Source organism: Schistocerca americana, chromosome 5, assembly GCF_021461395.2.
Source record: "Schistocerca americana isolate TAMUIC-IGC-003095 chromosome 5, iqSchAmer2.1, whole genome shotgun sequence".
Taxonomy (NCBI): domain Eukaryota; kingdom Metazoa; phylum Arthropoda; class Insecta; order Orthoptera; family Acrididae; genus Schistocerca; species Schistocerca americana.
In genome coordinates, this window is record NC_060123.1 from 672,891,052 (window position 1) to 672,918,344 (window position 27,293).

The 27,293-nt window shown below is 44.1% G+C and overlaps 1 protein-coding gene across 1 annotated transcript in view; it reads left to right on the forward strand.

Annotated features, from left to right (window-relative positions):
• LOC124616119 (glucosidase 2 subunit beta) overlaps nucleotides 1–27,293 on the forward strand; it is a 191,908-nt gene that overhangs the window by 23,847 nt on the left and 140,768 nt on the right. The gene's annotated exons all lie outside the window — the stretch shown is intronic.

A 27,293-nucleotide genomic window follows, 5' to 3' on the forward strand; every position in this document is an offset into this window, starting at 1 on the left:
TCAAAGATACATCCAGAGGTTTTGCTGAATGATAAATGTTGGCAAAATTGTTATTAGTAAAATTTGAGAGAAAATAGTGAAACTGCATACAGCAGTGCAGAGATTTGTTGCTGCCTATCTTCTTTGCTTCACCAACGCCTAACAACTTTCCACTTACATTGGTATTAGCTGTTGTTTTGCAATGAGCATATTTGTCTCAAGTGCTCAAGCATTGGTATATTTGTTTGAAACAGTTGTGGCTATTCCTTCCTATATAATTTTTCCTTGGTGTTTTATTTGATCCTTTCCATTAGTTTGCTATATTCAGCCACTATTATACACTTAATTGTCAGCAATACTGTGATTATTGTTTCTCAGGAACTTGTCAGTTCTGCAAAAACACATTATATGTAGCTTCACGTTGACTGATTTGGTGTGCTCTCCTTCTCTTGTTTTCTGCACTTCTTCCACTCCCCCACTCCCACCTTCCATTTCGTTCATGATACTGGATGAATAATTCAGTACAGCTGATAGATACACAAAACAGAACAGAAAATTTACATTCCTAGCTTTCGGAACTTTGTTCCTTCATCAGGGAGGAGAGAGAGGAAAGAAATGGAAGAAGGGAAAGTGGATTCAGTTACTCACAACCCATGTTATGAAGCAACAGGGAAAGGAAAACAGGGAGGATAGCAAGGATGGAGGCATGGTTGTGAGAGGGAAGCCAAAGATGTTCTACTGTAAGTACTGTGCCAGCTTCAAACCAAAGAGGATGCATACAGAAGTAAAGAGGTATATAGTATAAAGATAAACACAACTATGTAGCATGAAAAGATGTGTGAATGGCTAAAGAGGAAAGGGAGAGAGGAGAAGACTGAAGAGTAAATGGGAGTGAGGTTGTTTAACGTAGGTTCAGTCCAGGGGGATGGCGGGATGAAAGGATGTGTTGGAGTGCAAGTTCCCATCTCCGCGGTTCCGAGGGACTGGTGTTGGGTGGGATAAGCCAAATGGCACATACGGTGTAACAGGTTCCTAGGTCCCTAGAATTATGCTGGAGGGCATGCTCCGCTACTGGGTATTGGACATCCCCTAGGCGGGCAGTTCGTCTGTGTCCGTTCATGCACTCAGCCAGTTTAGTTGTTGTCATACCGATGTAAAAGGCTGTGCAGTGCAGGCATTTCAGCTGATAAATGACATGTGTCGTTTCACATGTGGCCCTGGCTTGAATTGCGTGTGTTTTACCAGTAGCGGGGCTGGAGTAGGTGGTTGTGGGGTGATGCATGGGGCAGGTTTTGCAGTGGGGTCGGTTACAGGGGTAGGAACCGCTGGGTAGAGAAGGTATCTGAGAATATTGTAGGGTTTGACAAGGATGTTACGGAGGTTAGGGGGGCGACGAAAGGCAACTCTGGGTGGTGTGGGGAGAATTTTGTCGAGGGATGATCTCATTTCAGGGCTTGTCTTGAGAAATTCATATCCATGGCGGAGTAATTTGTTGATGTATTCGAGGCCAGGATAATATTGGGTGACAAGGGGGATGCTTCTGTGTGGTCAGGGGGTAGGGACATTGTTGTTGGATGGGGAGGAATGTATTGCTCAGGAGATCTGTTTGTGGACAAGGTCTGCAGGATGGTTGCGAGAGAGGAAAGCACGGGTCAGGTTATTGGTGTAATTGTTGAGGGATTCGTCACTGGAGCAGATACGTTTGCCACGAATACCTAGGCTGTAGGGAAGGGAGCGTTTGATGTGGAATGAATGGCAGCTATCAAAGTGAAGGTACTGTTGTTTGTTTGTGGGTTTGATATGGACAGAGGTGTGGATGTGAGCTTCAACATGAAGGTCAACATCCACGAAGGTGGCTTGGGTTTTGGAGAAGGACCAGGTGAAATTCAGATTCGAAAAGGAGTTGAGATTATGGAGGAAATTAAGGGATCTGAAAAAACTATCCACAGTGCTAGTGCAACACCTAAGAAGTGGGGTCCCTCTCCCTATCCCTCACAAACACCAACCACAACAGAACCTTCAACAAATCCCCCTCATAGCCAACAAACCTAGCCTAGCCATTCTACTCAATTACCCAATCCCAGCACATACCCCACACAGCCAAATCTCAACTATAACCACAGTCAAATGCCACATATCACCAGTCCCAATTCAGTTCTAAACCTCTCATCCAGATCCTTCTCTCCTCCAGAGACATCAGTTCTATCAAAAGGCTTAACCTTTAGCCCCATGCCTAAATTCAGCCACACTGCCCTGGTTAAACATCTCCTGTCATTCACCCGGAACCTCAACTGGAGATATCACTTCACTACCCAAACACAGCCCCCAAATACTAGACCCAGTGTTGTACCCTGTCTAGAACAGTTCCGACCGCCTTCTCAAAGGGATCCTCCCCCCCTCCCCCAAAACCATCCCTTGCAGACATTTCAGGAATTCCTCACATCCAGTGTTGTCTCCCAGTCCTTCTTGAAGATCATCCCAACAACCCCCAATATCACCCCAGCTGAATCCTGTGCCATTAAGGAGCTGAGAACAGACCGCTCTATTGTCATCCTCCTGGTGGATAAAGGCTCCACAACTGTGGTACTTGCCGTGTGGAGTATGTGGCAGAAGGACTGCGTCAACTCTCCGACACCTCAACCTACAAAGCTGTTACCCAGGATCCCATTCCCTCCATCCGGACTGAGCTGCAGAAAATCCTAAAAATCCAAGGTCCCTCACAAGGCCTCACAACGGCTTCCATAGACCTACTCACTCCACCTGAGCCACATACCCCTACCTTCTACCTATTACCCAAAATCCACAAAGAGAACCATCCTGGCCGTCCCATTGTAGCAGTCTTCAAAGCCCCAACAGAACGCATCTCAGCTCTGGTAGACCTAGACCTCCAACCTATCACCCGCAGACTCCCATCCTACATCAAAGACACAAACCATTTCCTAGAACACCTCAAATCCATTCCCACTCCTCTCCCACCAGAAACCTTTCTTGCCATCATAGATGCTACATCCCTTTACACAAACATCCCACATACCCATGATCTCTCTGCCCTTGAGCACTACCTCTCCCAACGCCCACCTGAAGATCTTCCAAAAACCTCGTTCCTTATCACACTTACCAACTTCATCCTCACCCATAATTACTTGACTTTCAAAGGCCAGACCTACAAACAAATCAGGGGAACGGCCATGGGAACCAGGATGGCTACGTCCTATGCCAACCCCTGCATGGGCCGCATGGAGGAGGCTTTCCTGAAGACCCAACAGCTGCTCCCACTGGCCTGGAATAGGTTTACAGATGACATCTTTCTGATCTGGATTCATGATGAAGAAACACTCCTCAATTTCCTCCATAACCTCAACTCCTTTTCGAATCTGAATTTCACCTGGTCCTTCTCCAAAACCCAAGCCGCCTTCCTGGATGTTGACCTTCATCTTGTTGAAGCTCACATCCACACCACTGTCCATATCAAACCCACAAACAACAATACCTTCACTTTGATAGCTGCCATCCATTCCACATCAAACGCTCCCTTCCCTACGTCCTAGGTATTCGTGGCAAACGTATCTGCTCCAGTGACGAATACCTCAACAATTACACCAATAACCTGACCAGTGCTTTCCTCTCCCACAACCATCCTGCAGACCTTGTCCACAAACAGATCTCCCGAGCAATACATTCCTCCCCGTCCAACAACAATGTCCCTACCCCCTGACCACACAAAAGCATCCCCCTTGCCACCCAATATTATCCTGGCCTCGAATACATCAACAAATTACTCCGCCATGGATATGACTTTCTCAAGACAAGCCCTGAAATGAGATCATCCCTCGACAAAATTCTCCCCACACCACCCAGAGTTGCCTTTCGTCACCCCCCTAACCTCCGTAACATCCTTTTCAAACCCTACAATATTCCCAGACTACCTTCTCTACCCAGCGGTTCCTACCCCTGTAACCAACCTCGCTGCAAAACCTGCCCCATGCATCCCCCCACAACCACCTACTCCAGCCCCGCTACTTGTAAAACATACACAATTCAAGGCAGGGCCACATGTGAAACGACACATGTCATTTATCAGCTGACATGCCTGCACTGCACAGCCTTTTACATCGGTATGACAACAACTTAACTGGCTGGGCGCATGAACGGACACAGACGAACTGCCCGCCTAGGGGATGTCCAATACCCAGTAGTAGAGCATGTCTCCAGCATAATTCTAGGGACCTAGGAACCTGTTACACCGTATGTGCCATTTGGCTTGTCCCACCCAACACCAGTCCCTCGGAACCGCGGAGATGGGAACTTGCACTCCAACACATCCTTTCATCCCGCCATCCCCCTTGACTGAACCTACGTTAAACAACCTCACTCCCATTTACTCTTCAGTCTTCTCCTCTCTCCCTTTCCTCTTTAGCCATTCACACATCTTTTCATGCTACATAGTTGTGTTTATCTTTATACTATATACCTCTTTACTTCTGTATGCATCCTCTTTGGTTTGAAGCTGGCACAGTACTTACAGTAGAATATCTTTGGCTTCCCTCTCACAACCATGCCTCCATCCTTGCTACCCTCCCTGCTTTCCTTTCCCTGTTGCTTCATAACATGGGTTGTGAGTAACTGAACCCACTTTCCCTTCTTCCATTTCTTTCCCCTCTCTCCTCCCTGATGAAGGAACAGAGTTCCGAAAGATAGGGACGGAAATTTTCTGTTCTGTTTTGTGTATCTGTCGGCTGTACTGAGCTCAGGTAAGTACTGGCCAGCCCCTCTATCTCTTTGTTAGTAATTGTTTCACATCTTTATATGAGATTTTCCATTAATCATTTGGATGAATAATTCGTCAGTTATGCAAACCATAAACTTTGGAAATTCGTTTTGTGGTTTATTTGTGTTAACACACTTCAGAAATAACCCCACCTGCATCATCATCTTCAACAGGCATTTAAATATTTACTATAAAACCATTGTTTCCTGTTGAGCGGTTAGAAGAATGTAAAGCAATTCCTGATTAAAACAGCAGCCTCCACTCAGTCACAGGCATTGCTCTGCTGTCAGAAGCTTGGTGACATCCCCACCACCATCACCCCTTACAAGAGCCTTAACATGGGTCCATGGTGTAATTTTCTATTGCCACTTCACACTGAAGGAGGTGAAGAATTGTGTGCAAACGTTGAACAATGGGGTGTCCAATTTATCCGCTGTATCCTGCAGTAACTAAAAGGTAACTGGCTTTCAGAGTAGATGTGTTACCCAAAAAAGTAAAGGCAATGGTATTCCACTGCAACTTGTACATTTCCCTATCACGTGGTACCTTTAATGATTTGCATTTTTGAGCACATGTCTTCACCTGCCCAAAAGAATCCATGTGTGGAGACTGCAGATGGCTGGTGCATAAAAACACTCAGTGCAGCCAACAGCCAATATGTATCAACTGTGGAAAGCAGCATTCCCTTAGGTCTTTGAATTGCTCTGATTTAAAGAAGGAGAGAAAAATATGAATGCCTACATCTAGATCAAATGACAGTAGACACTGTAAACTAAGTGACTAAGTTGTCACCTATAGCAAGGATGAAGACACCCACAGCTCTCCAAATGTTGGGCCCCTGTGGTCATCTGAATACATATGTTCTCTCTCTCTCTCTCTCTCTCTCTCTCTCTCTCTGTCATTTCAAGAGATAGTTAACTGAATCTGTCATCTAATCACACATTTTTTGTGCTGGATGATTTCAGTGTACACAACCCACTGAGGAGCAGTGTTATAACATTGTAAAGAGGCAGTCTAATGGTGCTGGTGGTCTTGAACCACGTGGTCCAGTCAACATTAATGTAACCACCTGTCAGATATCTGAGTAACCACCTTTTTAAGTACAGATGTGCTGAAAGTGTGTCAGTGAGGTTCTAGAAGGTACTGGCAGGGATGTGGAGCCATGCCGACTCCAGTGGCCAGCTATGCTAGGTTTCTCAGTTGAGGATCTACGACATGAACAACCTGATTGAAGTGGTTCCACAAATTCTCAATTGGGTTTAAATTCGAGGTGTTTGGTGACTGGGAGAGTACAGTAAACTCATCCTGGTGCTCTTCAAACTGTGCACATACACTACAAGATTTGTGAGGTGTTGCATTGTCCTAGTGGTAGGTGCCATTGTGCCAAAGAAAAAACATGCTGCATCTAGGGTTGGACATGGTACACGAAGTTAGATGCACACTTGCATTGATCTATTGTGCTTTTCAGAATGATGAGATCACCCAGGAAATGCCGCAAAAATATTTCTCAGTTTTATCACTCCCCCCCCCCCCCCTCCCTCACGCCTTGACCCTTCTCATGATTGTTGCAGTGCTGTACCCACCAGCAGCTATGTGCCTGATGGAGCATAAAATGTGATGCTTCTGAGAAGTCCACCTGTCGGCACTCGGTGGACATCTAGTTGCCGTATTGGCATGCAAATCCAGCCTTTGTCGCCAATGAACTGCAGTCAGCATGGGTGCATGAACCAGGCACCTGCTGCAGAGACCCTTATGCAGCAATGTTTGTTGAATGATCATTGAGGAGACATTGTTGGTAGCACCTTGGTTCATGTGGGCAGTCAGTTGCTCAACAGTTGCAAGTCTATTTACCCATACACATCTCCGCAGCTGTTGTTCACCCCATAATAGTCTATGGGGTGTAGTGTACCATAATTGCTGTTTTGAATAGCACCATTTTCCCGTGCGTGGTTTACTTTAAGCCATGGCAGCCCGCAGACAATTTAAAAACTTAGCCGTTTCAGAAATGCTTCCACCCTTAGCCCGAAAACGAATCATCGCGCCATTTTGGATGTCAGATAAATCACTTCGTTTTCACATTATGAAAATTACTGCACTGTTTCCCTCATCCCCAACATGCTTTACATATCTGTCCCCGCTAGTGCTGCTACCTGCCATCTGCGAGTGGTTATTGCATGTTGACATTGAACATAGGTCGTATTCACATTAATGTGACTGGACCTCACATGTTTTTTGCCAAGTGGCACCCATACTCATTTTAGTGTGACAATAAAACATAGTAATTAATGAAAACTACTGCAGATGTCATTGAGAATGTTATTGAGTCCACTACCAGTTTCAGCCTTTACAGTAGCCATTTTCAAGTGCTTCAGAAAACTGTCAAAAATATAATTTATATATAAATATCATATATGATAGGAGATGAAAAAACAGGGTGTACATATGAACAAGACAAGGACAGGTGGAGGATAAAACTTACTTTGTGCTGTAGAGAAACAGTGTCATACGATAAGAACGTACAAGTCAGGTGGATTTAAAAAGTTATGTGCCCAATGACACAGTGAGAAAAATGGACATGTCACAATTATAAAAACTGTACAGTTCATTTCATTAAAGTATAAGCATGCTTTAGCTATAAGAGAATTTATGTCATGACATATTAAAAAATTCCAAATTGTATGTTTTACCAATAAAAAATAAAATTATTTTTAGATTTAATAAAAGGGTGAAATAGTTGCAGTGGATAGTGCATCCAAGTTGAGTGTAAAGTGATGCCCTCTAGCTTATTAATAAAGTAAAAGAATTTCCTGTATGAGCCCACAATTATTGTGAATATTTTACAGATAGAAGCATCCAGAAGACTATTAAAATTTTATTTATTTATTTTTTTATAACACCAATTCAGCTACTGCCATCATTAGATATCTTCAGTTAACACTTTGCTGTCTGCACGTCTCATACAAATTGATTCACCTGGCACTGGCAGTGTTAATTTGGATTACTTGGCTTGTTGCCAGCCGTTCTTGACGTTATTGGGAGATTATAGATTGTTAAGTGTTACCAATCTCATCATTAGTTCTCATAAGTTCTCAACCCTGTTCCCCTACTCTTGTGGAATTTCGAAGATATGCATATGTAAATGAATACAATATTTGTTTATTTAAACTTTTTGGAAAAGTAATCAGTTACGAATTGCACTTTGAAAAGCTGGTTGGCATTATCTGGTATATTGTTGTTGTCGGAAAAATGTAAAAATTATTGTATTTGTCTGAATTGGTTGCGGGACATTGTTTTGCGAAATATCGGTGTGTCTATCAACAGATTCGCTAACCAATAATCATCAATCCTTGCCTTTTTTTACAATTCCCATCAGGATAGCAAGCCCAAACCATTTTCTAAGTTCGGGTCCCGTAATGTCGACAAATTTGGAATTTTGTAAATCCAGTTTTCTTCTAGCGCAATTTGACTGTAGTACTTGTTGGTTTTGTTGCTAATATATTCAAATAGGTCATGCCCAATATATAATTTGACAATATCCTCGACGCTCTGTGTATCTTTGGGAAGTATCTTTGGACCGGAGATACTTCAGATTTATTATTGGTCCTCGGCAAATCGAAGTCTGACCACTGTGCACTGTCTTCTTTGCCTGATTCATCCGGATCAGTTGGCAACCGTAGTGTTAGCCGAATTCTTCTTGGACGTGTTTCACTATCTTCCGATGCTTCTGCTTCACTTTCATTTTTTTCAATATTCAATGTCTTCTTCCCAATCGGCCAAGTCGTGTGAAGTCAGACAAGACATCCGCGCATTCATCATAAATAACTATATCGTCTCTTTCGTCTGCCATGATGAAATGGCACAAGTACTTATAAAACAAAAAACTTGTTGACATGTGTAACTTATTGTTACCTAAACAAAATATCAACAGAATGCAAAAGATACTAAAGTGCTGTCGCCGGCCACTGTGCAATACTATGCTCATGACACCACTGTGGTGTCGCCGGCCATTGACTGCTATTTCGCGCACGACACCACTGTGGTGTCGCTGGACAGCAGAGGGTTAAGATTAGAGAAATGTAAAGTGTGACAGGCAGTCATTTGTTATAGGACAGCAAGTACAAAACATGAAAAATTAAGAAGTGAAAACATCTTTTAAAAAGTGCGCTCACCAAAAAGGTTACAGTTTGCAAAACAAGGTTCACTGTCAGTACTAAAACCTTTGCATTATGGGGGCATCAACAGATGATAGCTCAAAAATTGGTACAAAGATGTAAGTTCTAACCATCAGGTGGCTAGTGTGAGAGACTTAGTCTTAAAATATATAAAACCAAATTTCAATGAGTGTAGTTGCACACTTATCAAATTAAGTTTCCAGATGGACCCAGTTAGCCCATGAAGTGTGAACTGGATCTGAGTCATAATAATATCTATATAACACCTGCACAGACTTCAGTGTTAAATACATTTTGCATTGATAATCTGTTGTCATTGTAAAAACAGAATTTGCTGCTGTAATTACACTTGACTGATAAATAAGAAACTGTGCCCTACACACCAAAACAAGCCAAACAATACATTAGAATGGTCCCCCCCCCCCCCCCCCCCACACACACACACAAAATGCTTCAGAGCTGATGTGTGTTGATGCCATATCCTTACAGCAGGTGACCTTGTCCATTTCTCACCCCCGAGAATGTTATCCTCCAGTGGAACTGTAGCAGTTTTCGTTATATCCACAGATTAACACACATTTGCGAACAACAAATTTTTATTAGGTGGAGCAAGGCCACCGCTTAATTTTACCAAAAAAAGATAAACTTCCTTTGAAAACAAAAACCTTCTTTTCCTGCCAAAATTTTATAACAAACCAAAGAATTATGCCACCTTATTGAATTGAAATATTGGCAACTGAACTGATTTTACGTTCCTTTGTCTGGTTTTCTCTCGACGCTCTCCGGCGGATGCTGAGGAAGTAGACAGGAACAGAGTCCGGGGTTGTCGGCCGGCGTAGCGAAGACGTGACACCTGGACGTTCCGCCTGCGTTGAAGTCTCTTCCAGTCAGCAGTCCGCAGCGGGTCGAAAGACGCCTGCTTTCCTTCCTTCCGGCTGTTTAACCCGGCGGCACCAGTCGTCCTCCGCTGATGCTGGAGTGATGATTGGCGGCCGTTGGCGGTCCCTGATGGGCGGATGGTGATATCATCGTGTGACCATCCACACCAGAAAAAGGCTCACGCGCGTGCGTAGTTCACGGCTGATTGAATGTTTGGCAGGAACGCCTCTAGCGCCGGCTGGCAGAACACGCCGATACTACATTGCCAGCACAGCTTAACTCTGCCACAGTAGCTGACCGTTGTGTTTGTGTTGCTGTGCGCGCCATGGCAGTTTTTACCACCACCTGGCTGAGCTGTGACTTCTCTTATATGTACCCACGCTTTCTACATTCCCCTCCAGGAAACTTGGTTCCCAGAATTGCAAACCCCTACCCTCTGCAGTTATCAGGGCTATTGCAAGGTTTGTGCTGACTGTGACAGAGCATCGGGCAGAGTTTGCGTGTTTGTCTGGACTCTGTCTGCAGTGAACGTGTGCCACTTGACACAACTTGGGAGGCAGTGGCTTTTCATGTGAGAATGCCTCTTGATTTTACAATCTGTATTATGTATCTCCAAATTGATAGTGAAGTGTCTCAGAATGCGTTGTCTGCACTGATTTCTCAACTCCCCCCAACCTTCCTCATTTTGGATGACTTCAAATCCTGCAGCCCTTTGTGCAGTGGAACTAAGACCACTGGCTATAGTAAAAGTATCGAAACTTTGCTCGCAGAGCTCAGTGTATGTCTCATGAATGCTCGTTCCCCTATGTACTTCAGTGTTTCATTTTTAACCTATTTGGAGTAAGAGTGAGTTCCCATCTCATTGTGAGAAAGTGTGATAATTCCAGTACTGGAACTGGGTAAACACCCTCAAGATGGACAGCTATCACCCAATTAGTTTCACTAATGTTCTCTGAAATATGCTTGAACTTACGGTGAGCTGACGCCTTGTTAGTACCTTGAGTATTGGGGTCTTTTGATTCTGTCACAGGGCAGTTTTTGCCAGTGCTGTTCTGATGCTGACAATTTGGTCACACCGTACTTTCAGTATTAAAGCTGATGCTTTCTACAGTACCCCCCTCCTCGTATGCAAGACAGTGTGGTCTCACAGGGCCCTGTATTGAGTGTATCTCTTTTTCTAGTGGCTACCAATGGCCTAGCTGCAGCTGTGGGGTATACAGTGTCTCACTCCCTATATGCTGATGATTCTTGCATATCGGTCCTCCAGTGTGTGTGTTGCTGAATGCCAGCACCAAGGTGCCATACGAAAGGCACAATCCTGGGCTCTCACTTACAGCTTCCAGTTTACAGCCACCTAGATGTGTGTTGTGTACTTCTACCATCATCGTACTGTCCATCCACAACCGGAATTCTACATAAATGACCAACTGCTCAGTGTGGTAGAGTGTTATGCTTTTTGGGATTGGTCTTCAATGCCAGGTTGATGTGGTTTCCCTGTCTTTGCCAACTTAGGAAACACAGTGGTCACACCTTAATACTCTTCATTGCCTCAGTAACACCAACTTGTGGTCAGACAACTCTACACTTTTGTAGCTTTACAAAGTCCTGATCCTCTACTGTTTTGATTGTGGGAGCCTGGAATATGGCTTAGCATCACCTTCAGCAGCGTGGATGCTGGACCAATTACACCATTGCGGATTCCAACTTCAGATAGGTGCCTTTTGGATAAGCCCTGCGAACAGACTGCCTGCAGAATCTGGGGTCCCTCACAATAGATCAGCAACCAACAACTTCTGCTCAACTATCTTGACACACATTCGCTTCTCCCCTGACAACAGTGGCCGAGGACTGTTGTCGTGATCGCAGTTCACATACAATATCTTTGCTCAGAACTCCAGTTTCCTCCACTGTCAACTCCTGTCGTGTTGTCATGGAGCAGTCACATATCCTCATGATGTGTACTCCATACCCAGATCTACCTCAACCTATCCTTTGGAACAAAAGACTCTCTTAACCTCGTAGTGTTTTGTTGCCTTTTTCTAACATTTATAGGTTTGGAAGTGGTATACACTGACGGCTCTGCATTCAATGAACAAACTGATTTTGCCTACAGTCACGTGAGGTACAGTGATCTAAGCTGCCTGCCTACCGAATGCAGTGTATTCACTACAGGATTGATGGCCATTGTTCGAGCCCTCAGTCCATTCATTCATGCACTGGTGAGTTATTCTTAATTGGCAGTGACTCCCTACGTGGTCTTCAGGCTATTGACATTGACACCCATTACTTGTGACTATCGAGGGTCTTGTTTCTGCCCTTCATCAATGTGGATAATCTTCTTATGGGCCCCAGCTCACGTTGGAATCGCAGGGAATGAACATGCTGACTGGTTGGCCTAGATGGCTACCAGGAGATGGGGGTACTTGACCCATACCTTTGGTCAACTCTGTGCTGTCAATTGTTGGAGGCATGGAACACCAGTTGGTGTGCCCTGGTTTCTCTAAACAAACTGCAAGCAATAAACAGGACCACAACCATGTGGCAGTCTTCCCTTGATGCTTTTTGCAGAGAATCTACCGTTCTCGTGTCATCCTCACATTGGCCACACTTGGCTGACCCACGGCTTCATCCTGTGGTGCAAGTATCCGCCACATTGTTGGACTGGTGCCCTCCTAATAGTGGCCCACATCCTACTGGACTGTCCAAGTTTGCCCACCTTACCGCAAAACCTTTAAGATTCTGACACACGGCCTCTGGTGCTTTTTACGTTTTACCCATGAAGGTGATTTCTACTCCAAGCTGGGGCACATTGGCCACATTGGCTGCTCAAGGGATTAGAGGGGTGCCCCATACCTGCTCCGACCCAGGGATGCATGGCTGCCCTTGTTCGGCAGTCCAGTCTGGCTCCTTCCCTTCCCACCCTATTAATTCTTTGTATTTTTTTTACATATGTTGTCGATTACTGTCTCATCATCATTGTTCTTTTTCCGGAGATTTTATCAACTTGGCAGTGCTGTTAGTTTTCTTGTAGTAATGGAGCATGAGGGAACACTGTTCAGATGAAGAGGGTGCATCTCCTATTGCATAACGTGTCCCGGGGGCCTCCACTGGTTTCTGGGCAGAGCAAATCACCCTCCTTCATCTTCATACCCCTCTCTCACTTCTACTTGCTTCCATTTCTTGGTTACAATTGGGTTCATCAGGAAATTGAAATAAGAACACCGTGAATTCATTGTCCCGGGAAGGGGAAACTTTATTGACACATTCCTGGGGTCAGATACATCACATGATCACACTGACAGAACCACAGGCACATAGACACAGGCAACAGAGCATGCACAATGTCGGCACTAGTACAGTGTATATCCACCTTTCGCAGCAATGCAGGCTGCTATTCTCCCATGGAGACGATCGTAGAGATGCTGGATGTAGTCCTGTGGAACGGCTTGCCATGCCATTTCCACCTGGCGCCTCAGTTGGACCAGCGTTCGTGCTGGACGTGCAGACCGCGTGAGACGACGCTTCATCCAATCCCAAACATGCTCAATGGGGGACAGATCCGGAGATCTTGCTGGCCAGGGTAGTTGACTTACACCTTCTAGAGCACGTTGGGTGGCACGGGATACATGCGGACGTGCACTGTCCTGTTGGAACAGCAAGTTCCCTTGCCGGTCTACGAATGGTAGAACGATGGGTTCGATGACGATTTGGATGTACCGTGCACTATTCAGTGTCCCCTCGACAATCACCAGTGGTGTACGGTCAGTGTAGGAGATCGCTCCCCACACCATGATGCCGGGTGTTGGCCCTGTGTGCCTCAGTCGTATGCAGTCCTGATTGTGGCGCTCACCTGCACGGCGCCAAACACGCATACGACCATCATTGGCACCAAGGCAGAAGCGACTCTCATCGCTGAAGACGACACGTCTCCATTCGTCCCTCCATTCACGCCTGTCGCGACACCACTGGAGGCGGGCTGCACGATGTTGGGGCGTGAGCGGAAGACGGCCTAACGGTGTGCGGGACCGTAGCCCAGCTTCATGGAGACGGTTGCGAATGGTCCTCGCCGATACCCCAGGAGCAATAGTGTCCCTAATTTGCTGGGAAGTGGCGGTGCGGTCCCCTACGGCACTGCGTAGGATCCTACGGTCTTGGCGTGCATCCGTGCATCGCTGCGGTCCGGTCCCAGGTCGACGGGCACGTGCACCTTCCGCCGACCACTGGCGACAACATCGATGTACTGTGGAGACCTCACGCCCCACGTGTTGAGCAATTCGGCGGTACGTCCACCCGGCCTCCCGCATGCCCACTATACGCCCTCGCTCAAAGTCCGTCAACTGCACATACGGTTCACGTCCACGCTGTCGCGGCATGCTACCAGTGTTAAAGACTGCGATGGAGCTCCGTATGCCACGGCAAACTGGCTGACACTGACGGCGGCGGTGCACAAATGCTGCGCAGCTAGCGCCATTCGACGGCCAACACCGCGGTTCCTGGTGTGTCCGCTGTGCCGTGCGTGTGATCATTGCTTGTACAGCCCTCTCGCAGTGTCTGGAGCAAGTATGGTTGGTCTGACACACCAGTGTCAATGTGTTCTTTTTTCCATTTCCAGGAGTGTAGTAGAGACGGACCGATGACCTCATGGTTTGGTTCCTTTAAACCACCTAAGGCTAATTCAATCTAATTATTCAAATGGATAATGGGTATATATGTATAATGATTTACAATATCAAACAGTGCCAACATTGCACCTTCTGGTATTTCAGTTTCATTTACAAATGCCACAAAGTTATAAAAATTCTTAACCCTAAAAGATTTTTGGAAGGTGTATACTACTTTGATTTTCTTATTGCACTCCCTCCTAGTTGTAAAATTTGGAGAAGGGCTGTTGTTCAATAGAGGCCTAACTGGGTGGCCATTCTTGGGCAACTTGATCTATGAATGCAATTCCAGTAAACATGGATTCATCGTTTTCCATTTTTTAACACTGTCAACCTCTGATAAGAAGTTAGATGCCTCAGTCTTTTTTATTTCAGCTTGAAATTAGTCAGCCAGGTTCCTTTTTATTTCTGTGATTTTATTATCCCTGAAAATTTCTTTACTGATGTGGATGTAATCAGCATCATACATGATCACAACCATATCTTCTTTATCTGCCATGGTGATAATTGCTCTCTCCTGTTTGAGCTTCTTCTTCAATTTGTTGATTATGCCTAAGTTCCTCCCATCCTTTGGAGCTAGCTGCTGTCACTAAGATAAGACCCTATTGAGGTTTGCACATATCTCTATATCTGTACTTTTATTAAACTTAGCCAAGTCACATGTGTGCTTTAACTTCTACATTTGTGCTCTTAATCAATTCTGAATTCATTTCAGGACGAAATAAAAAAGAAAATTGAGGAATCCAACTTCTTATTTGACAATGGAATGTGACAAATCCATCTTGATCAGAATTGCATTCACAGATCGTCTTGTATAAATATGACCCATATGGAAAAATAGATCTTCTCCAAACTTTTTAGTTAGTAGGTAGTGCAATAAGAAAATCAAAGTGGCATATATTTTCCAAAAATCATTTCTAGTGTTAAGCACTGTTATGACTTTGTGGCATTTGTAAACTAAATTGAAATCCCAAAAGCGCAAAACTGGCAATGTTTGATATCCTAAACCTTTATACAAATACAGCCAATAATCAGTCTGTTCAAATAATTTGAGAAAATTTATTAAAATACCAGAAGATTAGTAGAGGGAAATGTGTCGAATTAAAAGAACCTCTGGAATTAGTGCTTTCTTTTAACTCCTTTAAGTTTAATGACCATGTGTAACAGCTGATATATAGGTTAGCAATGGGCAATATTTTATCTGGAACAGTAGCAGAGATTGTTATAAACAACCTAGAGAACAGATTCTTTCAACAAAGCAATATATTATAAGAGATATGTCGATGACATTACTTTATGATACAGAGGTAATGTTGATGGAAAAACAGGGAGCTGCACTCAAAAATTAACTTTGCAATCAAGATAGAAAAAGGTTAAAGCATAACCTTTCCGGAACTTGTAATTACTAACAATAACGAGAGGCACAAAGTTGGAAATCATAAATGCAAAATGATGTCATTCCCAAATACATAAGTAAGCTCTCTTCAGATCTATAATACACAGAATTTTGAGGTTACCATTGTATGAAGATGAAATTGAGAAAGAGCTTCAAATAGTAATGCAAATGGGTCATACAGATCGACGCAGAAATAATGAAATGTAGGTGAAAATTAAAGACAGAAAAAGTACTCGACTAGGGAGGCATCACAGGATAAGACATGCAGAGAGCATTGTTCACAACTTTGGGAAAGCGAATGTTAGTATAAGCTAATGTTAGTATAAGCTTTAAAACCGAAAGGAGCCTGGGAAATAGGTTACGCCATAGAATTGGAAATAGACGTGACAGATACAGTGACTTCGGAGTGTGTAAAATAAGCTGCAACAATTGTGAATAGTTTTATATAGGATAAACTGGAAGGAAATTAATGACAAGATTTTGAGAATACTCCTAGGATGGGAATGGTAGCACATTGATGACACAGTTCAAAATGTAGAAGCGTAATTTAGGCCAGGTAAGTGAAGTTATGGAAGTACTGCACAGAGCACCAAAGGGACATGCCTTAAACATTCTGGAAGACCTAGAAATTTTCATCCAGAAGAACAGAGCTCCACAAACAATTTGGAATGAACAGAGTGAGTTCAGCCCTAACATTCTTTTTTCCTGAGAACTTCTAGTGTGATGCATGCTGACTGTGGCAGCTCTCCTGATGTAGCCTGGGCTATGCCTCACATTGTGTCTGCTGGGCCAGTGGAGCTCCCGCTGGTGTCTGTCAAATGACCTACCTTGTGGAAGAAGTTGCTGGTTCTTGCTTAATTTAATAATCTAATTTTTTTGTTTTTACAGGTAAATACATTTTAATGTACTTGGTGGCTATCTTTTGGTTTGCAGGGCACAGTATTTTATTTAAGACAAGCATAATTATAACAGCAAGTTCTATTTTTATAGTTTCGACATCTTGTCAATGCAAAATTGACTTTATGTCACAGTTCATGCAGCTGTTATATAGTTATTACTGTGTAGCAGAATCAATGAATACTTGTTTTTAGAGTGAAAGCTAAATGGGCTAATTGGTGCCATCTGAAAAACTAATTTGTAAGAATGCTACTTTGTGTTTTATAATCTGACTTTGTATGTTTATATTTTAAAAACTATGTATATTTATTAGTACGGCGAGAGAAAAAAATATTATTAATAAAATTTGAAGGCTACATTCACCATACAGCACCACCTGGCGGCTGAAACTTACACATTTGTACAATTTTTTTCGTCGGCAGTTAGTTGAAACCTGAGTTAAGCTTAGTGTTTAATACTGATACTGAACCTCATTCTGCAAATTGTAAACTTTTTGGTGAGTGTACTTTTAAAATATTTTTGTACTTTGCAATTTTTTGCATGTTGTACTTTGTTGTTGTAGGAGGGGTGGTCAATAAGTAATGCAACACATTTTGTTTCTTGGTCAATTTTTGTTGAAAATATGCAGAACTCATTGTGAGACATAGTGGAATATTCCTGCTTCAGCCCCTATAGTTTCATGAAGTTCTGGTTTGTGGCGGCGCTAGATGTACCCTTCAAAATGGTGTCTGTAAAGGAGGTGCGTTCCAAGCAGAGGGCCGTTACTGAATTTCTTTTTGCAGAGAACGAGAGCATCAGTATCTGATAAATACCCTCCCACCTCCCATTTTCACAAAAGGTAGACAAAAACAGTCACCCTGTCTTTCAGTACACAACACACAACACTTGGAACCCTAGAACAACTCTTTCTCTGTGTTGAGTCTCTTCAGTGCACTTACTGTGTGCTGAAATACAGCTCCAGATCCTGACTGAATACCTAATCAAATGGTAAACCATCTACGCATAAAATAAATGTATCATATCATTGCTATTTTTAACTGAGTCTGTCTTGTGGGCACTTTCATAGCTATCTTCTTAGTCCTGCATAAAGCCTACAGCATAAAGGTGTCAATATTTCCTCACTGCCTTACTTAAGTGGGGCGTCTATGGCTTTCTCCCAATCTCCAACCAAAATGTTCTGTCTCAGCATTCCTTGACAGTTACGTCAGTAATGTTAAAATGCTACCACATACAGGAAAATGGAAAAGGCTGTGTCCTGAGTGTAACACTCTTCTGAGTATCATTGGATTTACAGAGGCTATGATAGCCATAGTCTTACCATCATCTTTATATGCTGACAACCCCCCAGGGGACTCGCCACTCTTTGAAGGGTTCATGCTTGGCTACCACGGGGCCCCAGCCTTTGCAGCGTCTATTCCCTCCTGTGCTGCATGTCTCCCCTCTTCCTATTCTTTTTCCCCTCCCTTGGGGAACATTTCTGGGGAGTTATTGGGAATGTTCCACATTGTCTGTCACTGACATAAGAAAAGGCTCATCACTGTTTTTTGTTCCCTTTTCCTTTCTTTGTTTTCCTTCTATTCTTCCTCTGCTTCGGCATTTGAGGCTCTTCTTTTCTTCTTCTTCCTCCCTGTGTGCTCCTGAGGGCCGGCCAACTCATCTGATGCATAACAGGTGACTGGGTAATGCGTAATTCCCAATCCCAGGTTGACAGGTGGGGTTTGCATGCATCCCTGGTATAGCCAGGCCCAGGGAGGGGTGATTGCCTGAGCTGTTACCTTTCCAAATCGCCTATTAGGCCCCCTGTTAGGTGTCCGGGAGGTGTGGTCTGTGATGTGAACAATCACCTAAGGCAGGGGTGCGTTCTTGCGAAGGGGGCCCCCAGTTGGAAGGAGGGCGCCATTGGAGACGCTGGCAGCCATAGGGGATTTTCTCAAATGATCCAATCATCTTCACAATCAACGTCTACAAAACATAAACAGAATGAGGCTACCTTTTCAAAGACCCTTCCAGCTGCACCACGGTTTCTAATGGTTTCACATACCAAAGATGGTCAGTCCATCGCGACAGTAAATCCGTTAATTTTTCAGAAAGGTGTTGATGCAATTGCCGGCCCTGTGAAATCCTGCTCTCATTTATGGAATGGTACTTTGCTTTTAGAAATTACTTCTGCTTCTCAAGCACAACAACTGCTTGCCACCTTGCTTCTCCATGGCTATCCTGTTTGTATCAAGACCCATAGAACTTTGAATTCTTCCCATGGTGTTATTTACACTAGGTTACTCAAAGGTCTGACTGAAGCCTAAATCCAATCATATCTCTATGATCAAGCCCATCGGGTGAAAAAAAAAAGGTAGATTCCTCCGCAGTGCCCACACGCATTCTTTTTCTTACCTTTCATAGAGTGGTGCTTCTGCCCAATATCAAAGCAGGCTATGAAATTACCACTGTTCAACCGCACATTCGGAACCTGGTGCGCTGCTAGCAAAGTCATTGTTTCAACCACACTGGAATGTCTTGTCAACACACGGCCAAATGTGTAATCTGTAGTAGGGATGCGCATGAGGGCGATTGTCTGCCTCCTTCTCCCCACTGTATCAACTGCAATGGTGGCCATGCCACCTCCTCTCAAGATTGGCCCACGTATCTTGATGAGTGGCCTGTCCAGGAGATCCGGGTAAAGGAAAAGGTGCCTTACCCGGTCACTTGCAAGTTATTGGCTAGTCACAAACCCCGCGTTCTACAGTCTGGCACTTATAGTTCTGTTCTTTTCTCCCTCCATGAAGGACATGGCCACCCAGACATGCGACCTCAAATTCAGCTCTGAGGTTGTGAAGTCACCCGGTGTCAAAGTAGCATCATCGCCTTCCTGTCGTCCAGCTGTGCAACAAACAGTCAAACTCTTGCCTCGAAGGGCGAAGCCAAAACTCTTGCCTCGAAGGGCGAAGCCACCTGCTACACAACCGGTAGGCCGGAAAGGACAGGAGGAGTACTCTCATGAAGACTTCCCACTTCCCTCCAGCCCGTCAACACCTGAGTTTTCACTGCTAACCGGAAAGGCTCGAAAAAGTCCAACAAAGGCAAACGATCTTCTCCTTCACTGACTTGAAGATCTTCTTTGATGGTGTCACCACAAGATACCTTCGCCCGGCCGGCCTCTGTGTCGCCGGTGCGCACCCCCAACCCTTTTTATGTGTTGGACTCCACAGACTGACAGCACAAGAAAACCGATGCTTCTGTGGACCTCATGGAGCAGGATCCCCGTAGCAGCGAGTCTTTGCTGGCTGGCAGTTGGAAGCCACCAAGGTGACATGTCTTCATTTTTTCCTCGTCATGACTCTCCTCCAGTGGAACGTTCATGGTCTTTGATCCCACAAAGAGGATTTATGGCTGCTTTTAGAATCTCTGCGCCCCCTTGAACTCTGCCTTCAGGAAAGGAAATTGTGTCCTCGTGAACTTTTGCATTTCTTTCTGGTCCGTTTTGACCTCCCCCCTTGGGTTGGCATTCCATCTCTTGGGGGGGGAGTCATGCTGTTCATACAGGATGACGTTCATAGTCAACCCATCTCCCTGGCTACCCAACTTCAAACTGTTACAGTTTGCCTCTTCCTTCATCACCTGACTTTTTCCCTTGTACCACTTATTTCCCTCCATTGTTCGATGTCACCAGGGCAATCTTCCTCCATCTTACTGGGCAGCTACCTCACCCATTTTTGCTACTCGGGTGACTTTAATGCACATCATCCACTTTGGGGTTCTCCCTGAACCTGTCAGAGAGGTGCCTCTTGGCTGACCTTCTTAATCAACTTAACATCTTCTGCCTTTACACAGGACAGAAGGAGTACTCCCGTGATTGTTTACGACCCCTCGCACATGTATTCCGATTTGGACCTATCCTTCTGCACTGCTGAACTTGCCCATCTTCTCGGGTGGTCCATTCTTTCTGACACACACTCTGGAGCGACCATTTCCCATGTGCTATCTCGTTGCTGGCCAGTGGACTTGTCACAGGGGTAACGCCGGTCCCCGTCAGTTTACCGAAGTTAAGTGCAATCAGGCTGGGCTAGTTCTTGGATGGGTGACCATCCGGTGTGCTGAGCGCCGTTGGCAAGCAGGGTGCACTCAGCCTATGTGAGGCAAACTGAGGAGTTACTTGATTGAGAAATAGCGACTCCGTAAACTGACATATGGCTGGGAGAGTGCTGATCACGTGTCCCTCTATATCCGCATCCAATGATGCCTGTGGGCTAAGGATGACACGGCAGCCAGTCGGTACCATTGGGCCTTCCAAGGCCTGTTCGGACGGAGTTAAGTTATCCGTTTGCTGACTCCTACCCCATCTGCATGCACACCCAAATGGCATCTTACTAAGGCTGACTGGCCGATTTCCTCCTCCCTGATGACCTTTGAAGAACAGTATTTCCCCAGTTGTGATGACCAGGTAGAATATCTTACAAACATTATCCTTACTGCTGCAGAACGTTCCATTCTTTGCACTTCCTACTTACCATGCTGTGTCCCAGTCCCTTGGTGAACTGATGCATGTCGCAATGCATTTTGTGCACAGAGATGTGCTCTCCGTGTTTTTAACCATCATCTTACGATGGCAAGCTCCAGTAATTATAAATAGATACGTGCACAGTGTCATCGTAATCTTTGGGATAGCAAAAGATCTAGCTGGATTTCATTCACTAGTTCTTTTAACAGTTCCACCCCTTCCTCGGTCGTGTGGGCCAACCTCTGATGGCTGTCTGGGACCAAGATCCATTTTCCAATTTCCAGCTTGAGGATGTCAACATGGACCCTATTGCTATCTTCAACACCTTAGGCTGTCATTTTGTGGCAATTTCGAGCTCTTCTCACTCCAACAGAAATGAGTGGAGGATGCTCAGGCGATACCCTTCACTTCTCAGAATTGTGAATGCTACAATGCTGCACCTACTATGAGGGACCTAGATCGTGGTCTCACTTCATCCCGATCCTCCGCCCCAGGACCAGACACTGTCCACATTCAAATGTTGCAGCACCTTTCTCTTGCAAGCAAGCACATTTTGCTTAACCCATTATGTCCCCAGTTAATAATAAAAAAAAAAAAACCACAACAATGTTCATAACCGTAACTAGAGATATGCCTGTAACTAAAAACTATCAATACTTTTCTTTCCACACTTATCACTTTCTCCCAAAGATGCGTTGCCATGTGGCAACGCTGGGTCATACAGAGGAAAATAATACTCCAACACATTTTTCATTCCATACTGGCTTTTATTGTGTACAGACATGAGAAATTTCATTATTTGCATGAAATCTGATCATACAATAATGTTTTACATGTGTTTAGTACCTTTTTTAAAATTTTAAATGGTAATTTTGAAAACATTTTATGCGTAGTCCAGTTTCACACTTTGAGCATGCAGTTTGACCGATTGTGGAGCAGTTTTCACCAGCACATCTCATTTTCTTCTTAAATGGAACTGGCCAATGGTTAAGTGCATCATAATGTAGATTTTATGCAAGATTCTGCTCAAAATGGAAATGTTTTCGCATATTTGCTTTCAGATGGTCTGTAATGGGACATAATATCCGCATTTTATCCCCCTCACTTCCCTTTTTTTTTATTTTTTTTTATTTTTTTTTTTTTTTTTTTTTTTTTTTTTTTTTTTTTTTTTTTTACTGTCCTCAAAGTGAAGAAACAGCAGTATCTGTTGAAAGCGGTTTCTTTGCATAGCGTTTGAGACCATTTCATTCTTTAGATCACCATAATTGCTCCAAAATGATTGTACACGTGGGTGATAGTTGTATCCAGTTACAAGTAAAATGCCAATAAAGGCTTTCAACTCTTCCACAGTAATGTTTGGATTAGGCTTCCCAAGAAATATAGTGTATTTTCCTGACTCATCACAAATACGTTGTAATAGAGCATCATCAAAAATTTCTCAAATTGTTTATTGGTGGCATACCAAAACAATCCTGGTAATTAGCAGGAGGAAGTACTGCAGTAATTGGTTCAGATTCATCCTCCACCCATTTGAAATCTGTGTTCTTGTTGAATGATGGAATTGTACATGTAAACCTCGTTGACTGAACATGTTGTAATTTCATCAAAGGCTTGCAAGAGTGTTTGTTCATAATATCTTCATTATTAGTACTCACAGTTTGTTGAGAACATTCTTAAACTTCAGCCAAAATTTTGTCATCTATTCCAGTTTCTGCTTCTACATTTTGTTGTGATTTCATTTGTTCAATAGTCTCAGTACAGCTGCCACTTTTAATTACTATTTCACAATTACCTTTTAACTGTCCACGGCACACATTATCTGGTAACCCACCTTCTTCATCTTTCTCGTCATCTTCTCCGCTAACAGCTCCATCTTCGGTTTCAAGGGGTTGTAAATACAATGGTGTTGGCTCGTCATCTTCATCCATTATTTCCTCTAAGCAATCAAGGATTTCTTTCAGTGAAATGGTCCCAAAATAATGTGAAAACGGAGAAAGTTACCCATCTATTGTAATTGAGCTTCAGTTCTACATAAAACTATTCAAAACGCCATAAAATATGTAATATTATAGCATACCAAAAATGTCAGCAATAGGGAAAATTGCTGTATGACCTAGCATTGCCATATGGCAACAGAAATAAAATATACCATAAAACTACTTTCAAAATACATTTTTTTCGAAAACAACAATACTAAAATAACGATACGTATTTCAACAAGAATCTCCTATAGGTATCATTACTGCATGGAATAAGTAAATAATTCAAAAGTAACTTTTACCTTGTCGTATATCTTTCTCCGACATTGTGCTGACTTTCCAAGTCTTCTCTCGCTGATGGCAAAGTAACAACTGACCCAAGCTTGTACCAGATGCCTGCTTGAGTTTCCAAAAATGAAATTCCGATGCAATTATCTGTGATGCAATAAGCGTGTAGCACCGATTCGCAGAAATGACGATGCTTGCGCGGCGATGATTTGGGTTAATATGTACAACCGCATCTGGGTAGAGGGCACGTTTCCTGGATGCCGGCATGGAGCTGCAGTCATACCCATACCAAATCCCGATAGCTACCGCCCCATCTCCCTCACCAGTAGTTTTTGCAAGCTGATGGAACATATGATTCATGCCCGGCTGGGTGGGCTGAGTCTCTCGGTTTACTAACCACTGCACAGTGTGGATGTCAAGAGTGCCTTTCTGCAGTTGACCATTTGATCACTTTGTCCACCCATGTCGTGAATGGTTTTCTGCGGAAATCCCATCCTGTGGCCGTGTTTTTCGATTTGGAGAAGGCCTGTGACACCTCTGTACTCTCTACACATGGGGCTTTCGTGGCCACCTACACCATTTCCTTGTGGAGTTTTTAAAAGACCGAGTTTTCAAGGTGCATGTGGGTTCTGCCTTGTCGGACACCTTTATCCAGGAAAATGGTATACTGCAGGGTTCCGTTCCGAGCGTCAATCTCTTATTGCTGTCGCCATGTGGCTTACATGGCAGCACGCCGTACACAGTCCCTCAGTGTTCTACATGTTCTCAATGGTACTTCCTGGTTGCAGATCGAACCACCCTCCTCCATTTGTACTGGTCCCTTGTCTGTTTGAATCTAGACTATGGGTGCTTTGCTTATGCATCTGGACGTCCATCCCCTTAAGCCATCTCGATACTTTCCACTATCTTAGCATCTGTTTGGCCACTGGCGCCTTTTGCACTAGCTCGGTTGAGAGTCTCTACGCCGAAGCTGCTGAACTACCACTGTCCTACCGCTGTGACTTTCTCCTCAGTAGGTACGCTTGCCATTTGTCTGTCATGTGTGGCCCCCTATCCTACGCCGCCTCCTTTTATGACTACTTTGATCGCCAGTATGGGGCATGCCATTCTTCTGTTACCTCCTGGAGTTCGCTTCCTGCACTTGCTATGGTGACTTAACTTCACACAACCTGCAACTTTCCCAATGGGTGTGAACCTTTCACCATCTTGGCTTTGTGCGGCGGCCTGTGTTCACCTTGGTCTTCATTTTCTTCCTAAGGACACTACTTCAGCCTCGCTCTGTTGTCTTCCGTTTCTTAACCTTTGCATGGAACTTTGTGATAGTACCTTTGTGTACACTGATAGCTCTCGGACTGACCGTGGTGTTGGGTGTGCATTCGTCATTGGCACTGATGTTTATTGGTATCGCCTTGCAGCATACTGCTCAGTATTTATGGCCGAGCTCTTCGCCCTGTATCGGGCAACGAAGTACATCTGGCAACACCGGCTTTTTAGTTGTGTCCTATACTCAGATACTCTCAGCGCCCTTCAAAGTCTCTGTGCACTGTACACCGCCCATCCCTTAGTGCAATGGATCCAGGAAAACTGTCATTGCTCAGGCTTGATGGAGCTACAGAGATGTTTATGTGGGTTCCTGGTCGTGTCAGTCTACCAGGAAACGAGGCTGCTGCCGCTGCTGCCAGGGCTGCAGTCCTCGTATCTCAGCCCACTAGTTCCTATATTCCCTCTGATGATCTCTGTGTTGCTGTCTGTCAGGAGGTGGTGTCATTTTGGCATTGCTGTTGGTCCTCCCTTCAGCACTCGCACCCCCCCCCCCCCCCCCCCCTCCCTCCCAAAGAGGAGGTCATTTTAACTAGGTTGTGTATAGGGCACTGTCTTTTTAGCCATCACCATTTGTTAAGTGGCATTCACCCACCACTTTGTGCACATTGCACCCAATTTTTAACTGTCCGCCGTATCCTGGCCGAATGCCCATTTTTTTTTTAACTGTTTATGTTCCCAAATGGGTTTGGTCTGAGCTGTCGGCCGTTTTAGCAATGACTCACGGCCTGTCAACAGCATTTTACCTTTTTTTCCATCATAACAATATAGTGAAGGCCATTTAATTTTTAGTTCTGGACCTCCATTTCTCTATGGTGTATTTTATGGCCCTTTTTTCCATGTACTGTTTTTAGCTGTTTCTCTTATGTTGATTGGGGTTGACGTTTAGTCATTTTTAACTCTTCTCTGCCTTTGTGTTCTATAGTTTTGACTTGGGCGCATATGAACCCAGTTGTTTTTGCACACTGAAACAAAACAAACTTTATATATGTTGACGCATTCTACATCTACTATAGTCCTTCCATCTTGAGGGTCACCAAACAACAACTGGAGAGTGCTAGAAAGAAAGTGTGATATTGAGCACTGAGCTTCCGGTTTCCTGGTAGAGCCCCTCATGGTGCATATCTTATCCACAAAATTGCCTGGATCTTTTCCAGGGCACGAAGGAAACGATACATTGATGAGCCAAAATGTTATGACCACCTGCTTAATAGCTTGTTTGTCCATCTTTGGAACGAAATACATCAGTGATTCTGCATATCAGGGATCCAATAGTTTGTTCGTACATTTGTGGAGGTATGTGGCATTAAATATTTACGCACAGGTCGTGTAATTCACGTAAACAATGGGCCACTGATTTGCATTAGCAGTGATGGTGCCTGATAGTGACCCAGTTGGGTTCAATAGGATTTACATCAGGCAAATTTATTTGCCAAGATATCAACTTGAGTTCACTATAATGCTCCTCAAACTACTGTAGCTCTGTTCTGGCTTCGAGACATGGAATCCCAATTATCTTGTGCCCACTGCAGTCATAATTGATTATGTTGGTGGGCCAACATGTGAACACTAGGGTGCGGAGCTCCATGTTCAGCAATGTATGATAAATGGTTTACTCCAAAACACTTGTGTGTGCACCAGCATTGTGCTCTTTTGGCAGAGATGTCACAAATCACCAACTTACTACTTTACAGAGCAGACAAGGTTCCAAACTACACATTCTGTGAATAGTCGCGGACATCTAACCATTTAGTGCCTAGTGGTAGTTTCACTTTCTTCTGCTTCTTTCTGTAGATACATATTCACAGGCTCTGCGTAATGATAATCTACTCTTTGTCGAAGTTGCATATCTCAGTGGGTTTCCCAATTTGAAGCTCTTATCTTCACTAGGGTGATCACCCGTCAGTGCCTGCTCTGCTTATGTACTTTTATTACTGCATTATGTGCCCGGAATTCCTCCAAACGGCATCAGTACTTAAGAGTACCCCACTTCAGGTGTCATTTATACAGATGACTCATAAGTTGAAGACAAGGCAGGGTATGCCTTTACCTGCATCAGGGGAAACTAGCAACATTTGTTGCCTAGTGGATGCATTCTCTTTATAGTGGGGTTGGTGGCCATTGGGCATGCCCTTCACTACAGGCACAACTAATCATGTCAGTCTTTCTTAATCTGCAGTGACTCCATTAGCAGCCCGGCAGGCTATAATCCACTGTTATTCCCAGCATCTGTTGGTAAAACATTTATAAAATCTCTTCTTACACCTCCAAGACAATGGCAAGACGGTAGTATTCCTCTAATCTTCAGAGTCAGTGGGATCTTGGGGAATCATCTTTCTGACCTCCATGATACTGGGAGCTTCATTTTATTTCTCTGGACTTCACCACATTGTAAATTCAGGTAACAAGCTTTCTGATCAGTTGTCAGAGGAGGCTGCTGAGGTGAACTTGAAGAGGTG